This window comes from Somniosus microcephalus, chromosome 9 (assembly GCF_052327205.1).
Source record: "Somniosus microcephalus isolate GS21.2 chromosome 9, FLI_Smic_1.0, whole genome shotgun sequence".
Lineage (NCBI taxonomy): Eukaryota > Metazoa > Chordata > Chondrichthyes > Squaliformes > Somniosidae > Somniosus > Somniosus microcephalus.
Window position 1 is genome coordinate 213,778,340 of NC_140995.1, and position 14,535 is coordinate 213,792,874.

Genomic DNA, 14,535 nt, shown 5'->3' on the forward strand with positions numbered 1-14,535 from the left:
ACAGTGTCCTCCCGCCCGTCTGGGTAAGCCACGTAGGCGTACTGGGGGTTGGCGTGCAGGAGGTTCACCCTCTCGACCAGGGGGTCTGTTTTATGGGCCCTCACGTGCTTTCGCAGCAAGACGGGCCCCGGAGAGGTCAGCCAGGTTGGTAGAGTGGTTCCCGTAGTCGACTTCCTGGGGAAAACAAACATTCGTTCATGGGGGGTTGCGTTAACGGCAGTGCAAAGTAGTGACCGGATGGAGTGCAGCGCTGTCGGGAGGACTTCCTGCCAGCGGGAGGTTGGGAGGCCCTTAGACTTTAAGGCTAAGAGGACGGCCTTCCATACCGTCGCGTTCTCTCTTTCCACCTGGCCGTTCCCTCGGGGGTTGTAGCTGGTGGTCCTACTTGCTGCAATACCTCTCGCTAGTAGGAACTGACGGAGTTCCTCGCTCATGAAAGAGGAGCCCCGGTCACTATGTATATAGTTTGGGAACCCGAACAAGGCGAAGAGGTCGTTCAGGCATTTAATGACCGTGGTACTGGTCATGTCTGGGCAGGGGAAGGCAAAGGGGAAACGGGAGTACTCATCAACAATGTTGAGGAAGTACACATTACGGTCAGAGGACGGGAGGGGCCCCTTAAAGTCGATGCTCAGGCGCTCGAAGGGGCGGGTGGCCTTGATCAGGCTTGCTCTGTCCGGCCTAAAGAAATGCGGTTTGCATTCGGCACAGGTCTGGCAGTTCCTGGTCATGGTCCTGACCTCCTCGATGGAGTAGGGCAGGTTGCGGGCCTTAATGAAGTGGTAAAGCCTGGTGACCCCGGGGTGGCAGAGGTCGTTGTGGAGGGTCTGAAGTCTATCACTTTGCGCGCTGGCGCATGTAATTCGTGACAGAGCATCGGGGGGTTCGTTCAGCTTACCTGGCCGGTACAAGATATCATAATCGTAGGTGGAGAGCTCGATTCTCCACCTCAAGATCTTGTCATTCTTGATTTTGCCCCTCAGCTTGTTATTAAACATAAAAGCGACCGAACGTTGGTCGGTAAGGAGGGTAAATCGTTTGCCTGCCAGGTAGTGCCTCCAGCGTCGTACCGCCTCCACAATCGCCTGGGCCTCCTTCTCGACCGACGAGTGTCGGATCTCAGGGCCCTGTAGGGTCCTTGAGAAGAAGGCCACCGGTCTCCCCTCCTGGTTAAGGGTGGCGGCTAGGGCGAAGTCGGATGCATCGCTCTCGACTTGGAAGGGGATGGACTCATCCACTGCGTGCATAGTGGCCTTGGCAATGTCTCCCTTAATGAGGGAGAAGGCTGCGCACGCTTCCTCCGTAAGGGGGAAGGATGTGGACTTCATGAGGGGTCTGGCTTTGTCCGCATAATTGGGCACCCATTGGGCATAGTAGGCGAAGAGCCCCAGGGTTCTCTTAAGTGCCTTAGGGCAGTGGGGGAGGGGTAGCTCCATGAGGGGGCGCATTCTTTCGGGGTCGGGGCCGATGAGTCCGTTCTCTACTACACAGCCAAGGATGGCAAGGCGCGAGGTGTTAAACACACATTTCTCCTTATTGTAGGTGAGGTTCAGCCGTTGGGCTGTACAGAGGAATTTCTCCAGATTCACGTCGTGGTCCTGCCGGTCGCGGCCGCAGATGGTGACGTTATCTAGGTAGGGGAATGTGGCCTGCAGTCCGTTCTGGTCAACCATCCGGTCCATCTCCCTTTGGAAGACCGAGACCCCGTTGGTGACACCGAAGGGGACCCTAAGGAAGTGGTATAGGCGCCCATTCGCCTCGAAGGCGGTGTACTGGCGGTCCTCGGGGTGGATAGGGAGTTGGTGGTAGGCCGACTTAAGGTCGATGGTCGAGAATACGCGGTATTGTGCAATCTGATTGACCATGTCAGATATGCGGGGAAGGGGGTATGCGTCCAGCTGGGTGTATCTGTTTATGGTCTGGCTGTAGTCGATGACCAGGCGATTTTTATCGCCGGTCTTAACGACCACGACCTGGGCACGCCAGGGGCTGTTGCTCCCCTCGATGATGCCCTCCTTCAGGAGACGCTGCACCTCAGAGCTAATGAAAGCTCTGTCCCCAGCGCTGTACCGCCTGCTCTTGGTAGTGACGGGTTTGCAGTCGGGGGTGAGGTTAGCGAACAGGGAAGGTGGAGGCACCTTGAGGGTGGATAGGCTGCAGGTGTTACGCGGTGGGCGGTTTAACCTTCGCTGGTTGTCGACTGTGAGTGGGGGGAGGGGTCCACCGTATGCTAGGGTTACACTTTGGAGGTGGGATTGGAAGTCCAGCCCTAGTAGGACGGCAGCGCAGAGCTGGGGGAGGACGAGGAGTTTAAAGTTTTTATACTCTGTACCCTTAACCGACAAGGTCACAGCACAGTAGCCGCTAATGTCCGTGGCGTGGGACCTCGATGCCATCGAGATTCGGTTGCGCGTTGGCAGGACAGGGAGGGAGTAGTGGCTCACCGTGTCTGGGTGGATGAAGCTCTCCGTGCTTCCGCTGTCGAACAGGCAGGTCGTGGCGTGGCCGTTTACTTTGATGTCCATCATCGACTTGGACAGGTGGTGTGGGCGGGCTTGATCCAGAGTGACGGAGGCTAGTGTGTAGGTAAGCGAGTCGTTGTCGTCTGCGGGCGAGGCGGTCGTCGGGTCCGGGGGCCCGGTGGCAGTCGGGCGTGGTGGGTAAAATGGCGTCTCCCACGAGGTAGGACAAAATGGCGGAGAAGATGGCTGCCCCCATAACTCACATGAGGCACTATTGGGGTCGGTTGCCTTGATCAAAGATGGCCGCCCCCATGACTCACGTGTGGGGATACTGGCCTCAGTTGCCGTGAAAGAAGATGGCCGCTCCCACAGTTCGCATGAGGCACTGCTGGCCTCTGAAGATCCGCTCCTGCAGGCCTTAGAGAAGTGGCCTTTCTTCCTGCAGGTTGAGCAGGTAGAGTTCCTGGCTGGGCAGCGCGACCTCGGGTGCTTCTCCTGGCCGCAAAAGAAGCAGCCGGCGGCCCGATCGCGGGTGCCCGATGTCGGAGCCGGTACCGGGGGTGGCGGGCCCGGTCGGGTCCGGGACGCCGACGCTGAGGTAGGTCCCGGGGGCGGCGCTGCGAAGGGTATTGCGGTAGGGGTCGGGCCCGAGTCCCAGGGTCGCGAGCAGTACCTGGAAAACGCCTCCTGGTCCTGATGGGCCACCTCCAGGGAGAGAGCGAGGGCTTCAGCTTTGTCCAGGTCGAGGTCTTTAGCTTCAAGCAGTCTTTGCCGTGAGTAGTCGGACCGTAGGCCTTTCACAAAGGCATCGCGGATATTATCTTCCGTATTTTCAACAGCCGTCACCGCTTTAAAGTCACAGTTCCTGCCGAGTGCTCTTAGCGCCCGTAAAAATTCAGCTACAGACTCTCCTGGCTGTTGCGGGCGGGATCTTAGGAGGTGCCTGGTGTACATGTAATTTACCGGGCTGCGGTACTGCTGTTTCAGTAGGTTGATAGCGGCCTCGTATGTAGTCGTATCCTGGATGAGTGCGTATACTCTCGGGCTCGCTTGGGCGTTCAGAAGTCTTAGTTTGGATCTCTGCGGGGCGCCGGATTCTTCCAGGTAGGATTCGAAGCAGTCCAGCCAGTGTTTGAAGTTGAGGGCTGAGTTTGCTGCCTGTGGGTTTAGATCCAGGTACGGTGGTTTGAGGGCTTGAAGCCAAGCCGGCTGGTGTGGCTGGTGTAGCCCGGTGTCTGAAAGCTGCTGTGGCTGTGCTTCTGGGAGGGCTCCTGGCTGGTCAGTAGTAGACATCTTTAAAATTTAGTCAATAAAATTGATATACCTATCAATTCGTCCAATAAAAAGCGACGAGTTAGGAACGTAACTAAAGGTTTACCACAGGATGATAAGTGGCAAGTAACATTTGTGCCACACAAGTGCCAGACAATGACCATCTCCAACAAGAGAGAGTCTAACCACCACCCCATGACAATCAATGGCATTACCATTGTTCAATTCCCCACCATCAACAACCTGGGGGTCACCATTGACCAGGAACTTAACTAGATCAGCCAAATAAGTATTGTGGCTACAAGAGCTAGTCAGACATTGGGTAGTCTGCGTAAGTGACTCACCACCTCCTGACTCCCCAAAGCCTTTTCACTCCCTACAAGGCACAAGTCAGGAGTGCGATGGAATATTCTCCACTTGCCTGGACATTTGCAGCTACATCAATACTCACGAAGCTCGACAGAATCCAAGGGAAAGCAGGCCGCTTAATCAGCCACCCATCCACCATCTTAAACATTTACTCCCTCCTCATCCATAGAAACATAGAAGATAGCAGCAGGAGTAGGCCATTCGGCCCCTCGAGTCTGCTCTGCCATTTAATGAGATCATGGCTGATCATCCAAATTCAGTACCCTGGCCCTGCTTTCTCCCCATATCCCTTGATCCCTTTAATCTTAAGAAATATATATAACACCTTCTTGAATATATTTAATGAATTGGCCTCAACTGCCTTCTGTGGTAGAGAATTCCACAGGTCCACCACTCTCTGGGTGAAGAAATTCCTCCTCATCTCAGTCCTAAATGGCTTACCCCTTATCTTTAGACTGTAACCCCTGGTTCTGGACTCCCCCGCCATCGGGAACATCCTTCCTGCATCTAGTCTGTCTATCCCTGTTAGAATTTTACAAGTTTCAATGAGATCCCCTCTCATTCTTCTAAACTCCAACCCAATCGACATCATTCCTGCCATCCCAGGTATCAATCTGGTGAATCTTCGCTGCACTCCCTCCATGGCAAGAACATCCTTCCTCAGATATGGCGACCAAAATTGCACACAATACTCAAGGTGTGGTCTCACCAAGGCCCTGTACAACTGCAGCAAGATATCCTTGCTCCTGTACTCAAATCCTTTTGCTATGAAGGACAACGTAGCATTTGCCTTCTTAAGTGCCTGCTGCACCTGCATGCTTACCTTTAGCAACTGGTGCACAAGGACACCCATGTCTCGTTGCACTTCCCCTTCTCCCAATCTATTGCTGTTCAGATAATAATCTGCCTTCCTGTTTGATGCGCTATCAACAATACCAAAGACTACGAGATGGACTTAAATGAAGTAGGCTTTTATTGACTAAGAACTAGAGCATGCCTCTGCTAGTGAATCCATCCTAAGAGCTCCCGGGGGAAGGGTGGTGAGTCACCTTTCTACCCGGGCTTAGGGGTGGAGCCAGGGGCTGAGACATGCCTGGACTTGTACAGGGTTAACAGTGGTTTACCACACAGGCATGTACAGGTTAACAGTGGTTTACCACACTGTTTTTGCCACCAAAGTGGATAGCCTCGCATTTATCCACATTATATTGCATCTGCCATGCATCTGCCCAATCAGCCAACCTGTCAAATCATACTGGAGTTTCTCAGCATCCTCCTCACAGCACACACGCCCACCCAGCGTTGTGTCGTCTGCAAACTTGGAGATATTACATCTAGTTCCCTCGTCTATCATTAATATATATTGTGAATAGCTGGGGTCCTAGCACCGATCCCTGCGGTACCCCACTAGTCACTGCCTGCCACTCGGAAAAAGAGCCGTTTATTCCAACTCTTTGCTTCCTGTCTGCCAACCAGTTCTCTATCCAAGTCAGTACCTTACCCCCAATCCCATGTGCTTTAACTTTACACGCTAATCTCTTATCCAGCGCACTGTGGCGTCATGGCACAGAATGTCCTTTGGGCGGGGGACTTCAATGTCCATCACCAAGCGTGGCTCGGTAGTGGCTCGTGTTTATTCTCTCACTGCCGTGAGCCAGTCTGGCTGCTATGTCCGTCAGGACTCAGGCAGCTCGGTCAATCATGGTACTATTGAGTCACTGAGGACACCCCTTCATCGTGTCCTGTGCCCCTACCACCGTGCTAAATGGGATAGATTAAGAACACATCTAGCAGCTCAAAACTGGGCATCCATGAGGTGCTGGGCCCATCAGCAGCAACAGAATTTTATTCCACCATAATCTGTAACCTCATGGCTCGGCATATCCCTCATTCTACCATTACCATCAAACCAGCCCTGGTTCAATAAGAAGTGTTGAAGAGCATGCCAGGAGCTGCACCAAGTGTATCTGAAAACACAGGACTATATGCATGCTAAATAGCGAAAGCAGCACTTTATAGACAGAGCTAAGCGATCCGCACCTAATGGATCAGATCAAAGCTCTGCAGTCCTGCCACATCCAGTCGTGAATGGTGATGGACAATTAACAACTAACGGGAGGAGGAGGCTCCTTGAACATCCCCATCCTCAACGATGGCAGAGCACAGTACGTGAGTGCAAAAGACAAGGCTGAAGCCTTCGCAACCATCTTTAGCCACGAGTGCCAAGTGGATGATGCATTACAGCTCCTGAGGTCCCACCATCACAGAAGCCAGTCTTCAACCAATTCGCTTCACTGACATGATATCAAGAACGGTAGAGCGCACTGGATACAGCAAAGGCTCTGGGACCCGACAACATCCCGGATACAGAGCTGAAGACCTCTGCTCCAGAAATAGCTGCACCTCTAGCCCAGCTGTTCCAGTACTGGCTTCTACCCGACAAAGTGGTAAATTGCCCAGGTATGTCCAGTCCACATAAAGCTGGACTAATCCAACAGCCAGTTACCACCCCATTAAGCACCTCTCCATCATCAGCAAAGTGATGGAAGCTGTCATTGACAATGCTATCAAGCGGCACTAACTCATAAATAACCTCCTCACCGATGCCCAGTTTGCTTTCCGCCAGGACCTCTTGGCTCCTGACCTCATTACAACCTTGGTCCAAACATGGACAAAAGAGCTGAATTCCAGAGGTGAGGTGAGAGTGACTGTCCTCGACATCAAGGCAGCATTTGTCCGAGTGTGGCACCAAGGATTCCTAATAAAACTGAAATCAATGGGGATCAGGGGAAAACTCTCCACTGGATGGTGTCATATCTAGCACAAAGGAAGATGGTTGTGGTTATTGGAGGCCAATCATCTCAGACCCAGGTCATCGCTGCAGCAGTTTCTCAGGACAGTGTCCTAGGCCCAACATCTTAGCTGCTTTGTTAATGACCTTCAGAAGTGGGGATGTTCGCTACTGATTGCACAGTGTCAAGTTACATTCGCAATTCATCAGATAATGAGGCAGTCTGTGTCCAGCACGACCTGGACAACATTCAGGTTGGGGATGATAAGTGGCAAGTAACATTTGTGCCACACAAGTGCCAGACAATGACCATCTCCAACAAGAGAGAGTCTAACCACCACCCCATGACAATCGATGGCATTACCATTGTTGAATTCCCCAACATCAACAACCTGGGGGTCACCATTGACCAGGAATTTAACTAGTTCAGCCAAATAAATATTGTGGCTACGAGAGCTAGTCAGACATTGGGTAATCTGCGTAAGTGACTCACCACCTCCTGACTCCCCAAAGCCTTTTCACTCCCGACAAGGGACAAGTCAGGAGTGCGATGGAATATTCTCCACTTGCCTGGACAGTTGCAGCTCCATCAATACTCACGAAGCTCGACAGAATCCAGGGGAAAGCAGGCCGCTTAATCAGCCACCCATCCACCATCTTAAACATTTACTCCCTCCTCATACATAGAAACATAGAAGATAGCAGCAGGAGTAGGCCATTCGGCCCCTCGAGTCTGCTCCGCCATTTAATGAGATCATGGCTGATTATCCAAATTCAGTACCCTGGCCCTGCTTTCTCCCCATATCCCTTGATCCCTTTAGCCTTAAGAAATATATCTAACTCCTTCTTGAATATATTTAATGAATTGGCCTCAACTGCCTTCTGTGGTAGAGAATTCCACAGGTCCACCACTCTCTGGGTGAAGAAATTCCTCCTCATCTCAGTCCTAAATGGCTTACCCCTTATCTTTAGACTGTAACCCCTGGTTCTGGACACCGCCGCCATCGGGAACATCCTTCCTGCATCTAGTCTGTCTAGCCCTGTTAGAATTTTATAAGTTTCAATGAGATCCCCTCTCATTCTTCTAAACCCCAGCCCAATCGACATCATTCCTGCCATCCCAGGTATCAATCTGGTGAATCTTCACTGCACTCCCTCCATGGCAAGAACATCCTTCCTCAGATAAGGCGACCAAAATTGCACACAATACTCAAGGTGTGGTCTCACCAAGGCCCTGTACAACTGCAGCAAGTTATCCTTGCTCCTGTACTCAAATCCTTTTGCTATGAAGGACAACGTAGCATTTGCCTTCTTAAGTGCCTGCTGCACCTGCATGCTTACCTTTAGCAACTGGTGCACAAGGACACCCAGGTCTCGTTGCACTTCCCCTTCTCCCAATCTATTGCTGTTCAGATAATAATCTGCCTTCCTGTTTTTGCCACCAAAGTGGATAGCCTCGCATTTATCCACATTATATTGCATCTGCCATGCATCTGCCCAATCAGCCAACCTGTCAAATTATACTGGAGTTTCTCGGCATCCTCCTTACAGCACACACGCCCACCCAGCTTTGTGTCGTCTGCAAACTTGGAGATATTACATCTAGTTCCCTCGTCTAGATCATTAATATATATTGTGAATAGCTGGGGTCCTAGCACCGATCCCTGCGGTACCCCACTAGTCACTGCCTGCCACTCGGAAAAAGAGCTGTTTATTCCAACTCTTTGCTTCCTGTCTGCCAACCAGTTCTCTATCCAAGTCAGTACCTTACCCCCAATCCCATGTGCTTTAACTTTACACGCTAATCTCTTATCCAGCGCACTGTGGCGTCATGGCACAGAATGTCCTCTGGGCGGGGGACTTCAATGTCCATCACCAAGTGTGGCTCGGTAGTGGCTCGTGTTTATTCTCTCACTGCCGTGAGCCAGTCTGGCTGCTATGTCCTTCAGGACTCAGGCAGCTCGGTCAATCATGGTACTATTGAGTCACTGAGGACACCCCTTCATCGTGTCCTGTGCCCCTACCACCGTGCTAAATGGGATAGATTAAGAACACATCTAGCAGCTCAAATCTGGGCATCCATGAGGCGCTGGGCCCATCAGCAGCAACAGAATTTTATTCCACCATAATCTGTAACCTCATGGCCCGGCATATCCCTCATTCTACCATTACCATCAATCCAGCCCTGGTTCAATAAGGAGTGTTGAAGAGCATGCCAGGAGCTGCACCAAGTGTATCTGAAAACACAGGACTATATGCATGCTAAATAGCGAAAGCAGCATTTTATAGACAGAGCTAAGCGATCCGCACCCAATGGATCAGATCAAAGCTCTGCAGTCCTGCCATATCCAGTCGTGAATGGTGATGGACAATTAGCAACTAACGGGAGGAGGAGGATCCTTGAACATCCCCATCCTCAACGATGGCAGAGCACAGTACGTGAGTGCAAAAGACAAGGCTGAAGCCTTCGCAACCATCTTTAGCCACGAGTGCCAAGTGGATGATGCATTACAGCTCCTGAGGTCCCACCATCACAGAAGCCAGTCTTCAACCAATTCGCTTCACTGACATGATATCAAGAACGGTAGAGCGCACTGGATGCAGCAAAGGCTCTGGGACCCGACAACATCCTGGATACAGAGCTGAAGGCCTCTGCTCCAGAAATAGCTGCACCTCTAGCCCAGCTGTTCCAGTACTGGCTTCTACCCGACAAAGTGGTAAATTGCCCAGGTATGTCCAGTCCACATAAAGCTGGACTAATCCAACAGCCAGTTACCACCCCATTAAGCACCTCTCCATCATCAGCAAAGTGATGGAAGCTGTCATTGACAATGCTATCAAGCGGCACTAACTCATAAATAACCTCCTCACCGATGCCCAGTTTGCTTTCCGCCAGGACCTCTTGGCTCCTGACCTCATTACAACCTTGGTCCAAACATGGACAAAAGAGCTGAATTCCAGAGGTGAGGTGAGAGTGACTGTCCTCGACATCAAGGCAGCATTTGTCCGAGTGTGGCACCAAGGATTCCTAATAAAACTGAAATCAATGGGGATCAGGGGAAAACTCTCCACTGGATGGTGTCATATCTAGCACAAAGGAAGATGGTTGTGGTTATTGGAGGCCAATCATCTCAGACCCAGGTCATCGCTGCAGCAGTTTCTCAGGACAGTGTCCTAGGCCCAACATCTTAGCTGCTTTGTTAATGACCTTCAGAAGTGGGGATGTTCGCTACTGATTGCACAGTGTCAAGTTACATTCGCAATTCATCAGATAATGAGGCAGTCTGTGTCCAGCACGACCTGGACAACATTCAGGTTGGGGATGATAAGTGGCAAGTAACATTTGTGCCACACAAGTGCCAGACAATGACCATCTCCAACAAGAGAGAGTCTAACCACCACCCCATGACAATCGATGGCATTACCATTGTTGAATTCCCCAACATCAACAACCTGGGGGTCACCATTGACCAGGAATTTAACTAGTTCAGCCAAATAAATATTGTGGCTACGAGAGCTAGTCAGACATTGGGTAATCTGCGTAAGTGACTCACCACCTCCTGACTCCCCAAAGCCTTTTCACTCCCGACAAGGGACAAGTCAGGAGTGCGATGGAATATTCTCCACTTGCCTGGACAGTTGCAGCTCCATCAATACTCACGAAGCTCGACAGAATCCAGGGGAAAGCAGGCCGCTTAATCAGCCACCCATCCACCATCTTAAACATTTACTCCCTCCTCATACATAGAAACATAGAAGACAGCAGCAGGAGTAGGCCATTCGGCCCCTCGAGTCTGCTCCGCCATTTAATGAGATCATGGCTGATTATCCAAATTCAGTACCCTGGCCCTGCTTTCTCCCCATATCCCTTGATCGCTTTAGCCTTAAGAAATATATCTAACTCCTTCTTGAATATATTTAATGAATTGGCCTCAACTGCCTTCTGTGGTAGAGAATTCCACAGGTCCACCACTCTCTGGGTGAAGAAATTCCTCCTCATCTCAGTCCTAAATGGCTTACCCCTTATCTTTAGACTGTAACCCCTGGTTCTGGACACCGCCGCCATCGGGAACATCCTTCCTGCATCTAGTCTGTCTAGCCCTGTTAGAATTTTATAAGTTTCAATGAGATCCCCTCTCATTCTTCTAAACCCCAGCCCAATCGACATCATTCCTGCCATCCCAGGTATCAATCTGGTGAATCTTCACTGCACTCCCTCCATGGCAAGAACATCCTTCCTCAGATAAGGCGACCAAAATTGCACACAATACTCAAGGTGTGGTCTCACCAAGGCCCTGTACAACTGCAGCAAGATATCCTTGCTCCTGTACTCAAATCCTTTTGCTATGAAGGACAACGTAGCATTTGCCTTCTTAAGTGCCTGCTGCACCTGCATGCTTACCTTTAGCAACTGGTGCACAAGGACACCCAGGTCTCGTTGCACTTCCCCTTCTCCCAATCTATTGCTGTTCAGATAATAATCTGCCTTCCTGTTTTTGCCACCAAAGTGGATAGCCTCGCATTTATCCACATTATATTGCATCTGCCATGCATCTGCCCAATCAGCCAACCTGTCAAATTATACTGGAGTTTCTCGGCATCCTCCTTACAGCACACACGCCCACCCAGCTTTGTGTCGTCTGCAAACTTGGAGATATTACATCTAGTTCCCTCGTCTAGATCATTAATATATATTGTGAATAGCTGGGGTCCTAGCACCGATCCCTGCGGTACCCCACTAGTCACTGCCTGCCACTCGGAAAAAGAGCTGTTTATTCCAACTCTTTGCTTCCTGTCTGCCAACCAGTTCTCTATCCAAGTCAGTACCTTACCCCCAATCCCATGTGCTTTAACTTTACACGCTAATCTCTTATCCAGCGCACTGTGGCGTCATGGCACAGAATGTCCTCTGGGCGGGGGACTTCAATGTCCATCACCAAGTGTGGCTCGGTAGTGGCTCGTGTTTATTCTCTCACTGCCGTGAGCCAGTCTGGCTGCTATGTCCTTCAGGACTCAGGCAGCTCGGTCAATCATGGTACTATTGAGTCACTGAGGACACCCCTTCATCGTGTCCTGTGCCCCTACCACCGTGCTAAATGGGATAGATTAAGAACACATCTAGCAGCTCAAATCTGGGCATCCATGAGGCGCTGGGCCCATCAGCAGCAACAGAATTTTATTCCACCATAATCTGTAACCTCATGGCCCGGCATATCCCTCATTCTACCATTACCATCAATCCAGCCCTGGTTCAATAAGGAGTGTTGAAGAGCATGCCAGGAGCTGCACCAAGTGTATCTGAAAACACAGGACTATATGCATGCTAAATAGCGAAAGCAGCATTTTATAGACAGAGCTAAGCGATCCGCACCCAATGGATCAGATCAAAGCTCTGCAGTCCTGCCATATCCAGTCGTGAATGGTGATGGACAATTAGCAACTAACGGGAGGAGGAGGATCCTTGAACATCCCCATCCTCAACGATGGCAGAGCACAGTACGTGAGTGCAAAAGACAAGGCTGAAGCCTTCGCAACCATCTTTAGCCACGAGTGCCAAGTGGATGATGCATTACAGCTCCTGAGGTCCCACCATCACAGAAGCCAGTCTTCAACCAATTCGCTTCACTGACATGATATCAAGAACGGTAGAGCGCACTGGATGCAGCAAAGGCTCTGGGACCCGACAACATCCTGGATACAGAGCTGAAGGCCTCTGCTCCAGAAATAGCTGCACCTCTAGCCCAGCTGTTCCAGTACTGGCTTCTACCCGACAAAGTGGTAAATTGCCCAGGTATGTCCAGTCCACATAAAGCTGGACTAATCCAACAGCCAGTTACCACCCCATTAAGCACCTCTCCATCATCAGCAAAGTGATGGAAGCTGTCATCGACAATGCTATCAAGCGGCACTAACTCACAAATAACCTCCTCACCCATGCCCAGTTTGGTTTCCGCCAGGACCTCTTGGCTCCTGACCTCATTACAACCTTGGTCCAAACATGGACAAAAGAGCTGAATTCCAGAGGTGAGGTGAGAGTGACTGTCCTCGACTTCAAGGCAGCATTTGTCCGAGTGTGGCACCAAGGAGCCCTAATAAAACTGAAATTAATGGGGATCAGGGGAAAACTCTCCACTGGATGGTGTCATATCTAGCACAAAGGAAGATGGTTGTGGTTATTGGAGGCCAATCATCTCAGACCCAGGTCATCGCTGCAGCAGTTACTCAGGACAGAGTCCTAGGCCCAACATCTTAGCTGCTTTGTTAATGACCTTCAGAAGTGGGGATGTTCGCTACTGATTGCACAGTGTCAAGTTACATTCGCAATTCATCAGATAATGAGGCAGCCTGTGTCCAGCACGACCTGGACAACATTCAGGTTGGGGATGATAAGTGGCAAGTAACATTTGTGCCACACAAGTGCCAGACAATGACCATCTCCAACAAGAGAGAGTCTAACCACCACCCCATGACAATCAATGGCATTGCCATTGTTTAATTCCCCACCATCATCAACCTGGGGGTCACCATTGACCAGGAACCTAACTAGATCAGCCAAATAAATATTGTGGCTACAAGAGCTAGTCAGACATTGGGTAGTCTGCGTAAGTGACTCACCACCTCCTGACTCCCCAAAGCCTTTTCACTCCCTACAAGGCGCAAGTCAGGAGTGCGATGGAATATTCTCCACTTGCCTGGACAGTTGCAGCTCCATCAATACTCACGAAGCTCGACAGAATCCAGGGGAAAGCAGGCCGCTTAATCAGCCACCCATCCAACATCTTAAACATTTACTCCCTCCTCATCCATAGAAACATAGAAGATAGCAGCAGGAGTAGGCCATTCGACCCCTCGAGTCTGCTCCGCCATTTAATGAGATCATGGCTGATCATCCAAATTCAGTACCCTGTCCCTGCTTTCTCCCCATATCCCTTGATCCCTTTAGCCTTAAGAAATATATCTAAATCCTTCTTGAATATATTTAATGAATTGGCCTCAACTGCCTTCTGTGGTAGAGAATTCCACAGGTTCACCACTCTCTGGGTGAAGAAATTCCTCCTCATCTCAGTCCTAAATGGCTTACCCCTTATCTTTAGACTGTAACCCCTGGTTCTGGACTCCCCCGCCATCGGGAACATCCTTCCTGCATCTAGTTTGTCTAGCCCTGTTAGAATTTTATAAGTTTCAGTGAGATCCCCTCTCATTCTTCTAAACTCCAGCCCAATCGACATCCTTCCTGCCATCCCAGGTATCAATCTGGTGAATCTTCGCTGCACTCCCTCCATGGCAAGAACATCCTTCCTCAGATAAGGCGACCAAAATTGCACACAATACTCAAGGTGTGGTCTCACCAAGGCCCTGTACAACTGCAGCAAGATATCCTTGCTCCTGTACTCAAATCCTTTTGCTATGAAGGACAACGTAGCATTTGCCTTCTTAAGTGCCTGCTGCACCTGCATGCTTACCTTTAGCAACTGGTGCACAAGGACACCCAGGTCTCGTTGCACTTCCCCTTCTCCCAATCTATTGCTGTTCAGATAATAATCTGCCTTCCTGTTTTTGCCACCAAAGTGGATAGCCTCGCATTTATCCACATTATATTGCATCTGCCATGCATCTGCCCAATCCGCCAACCTGTCAAAT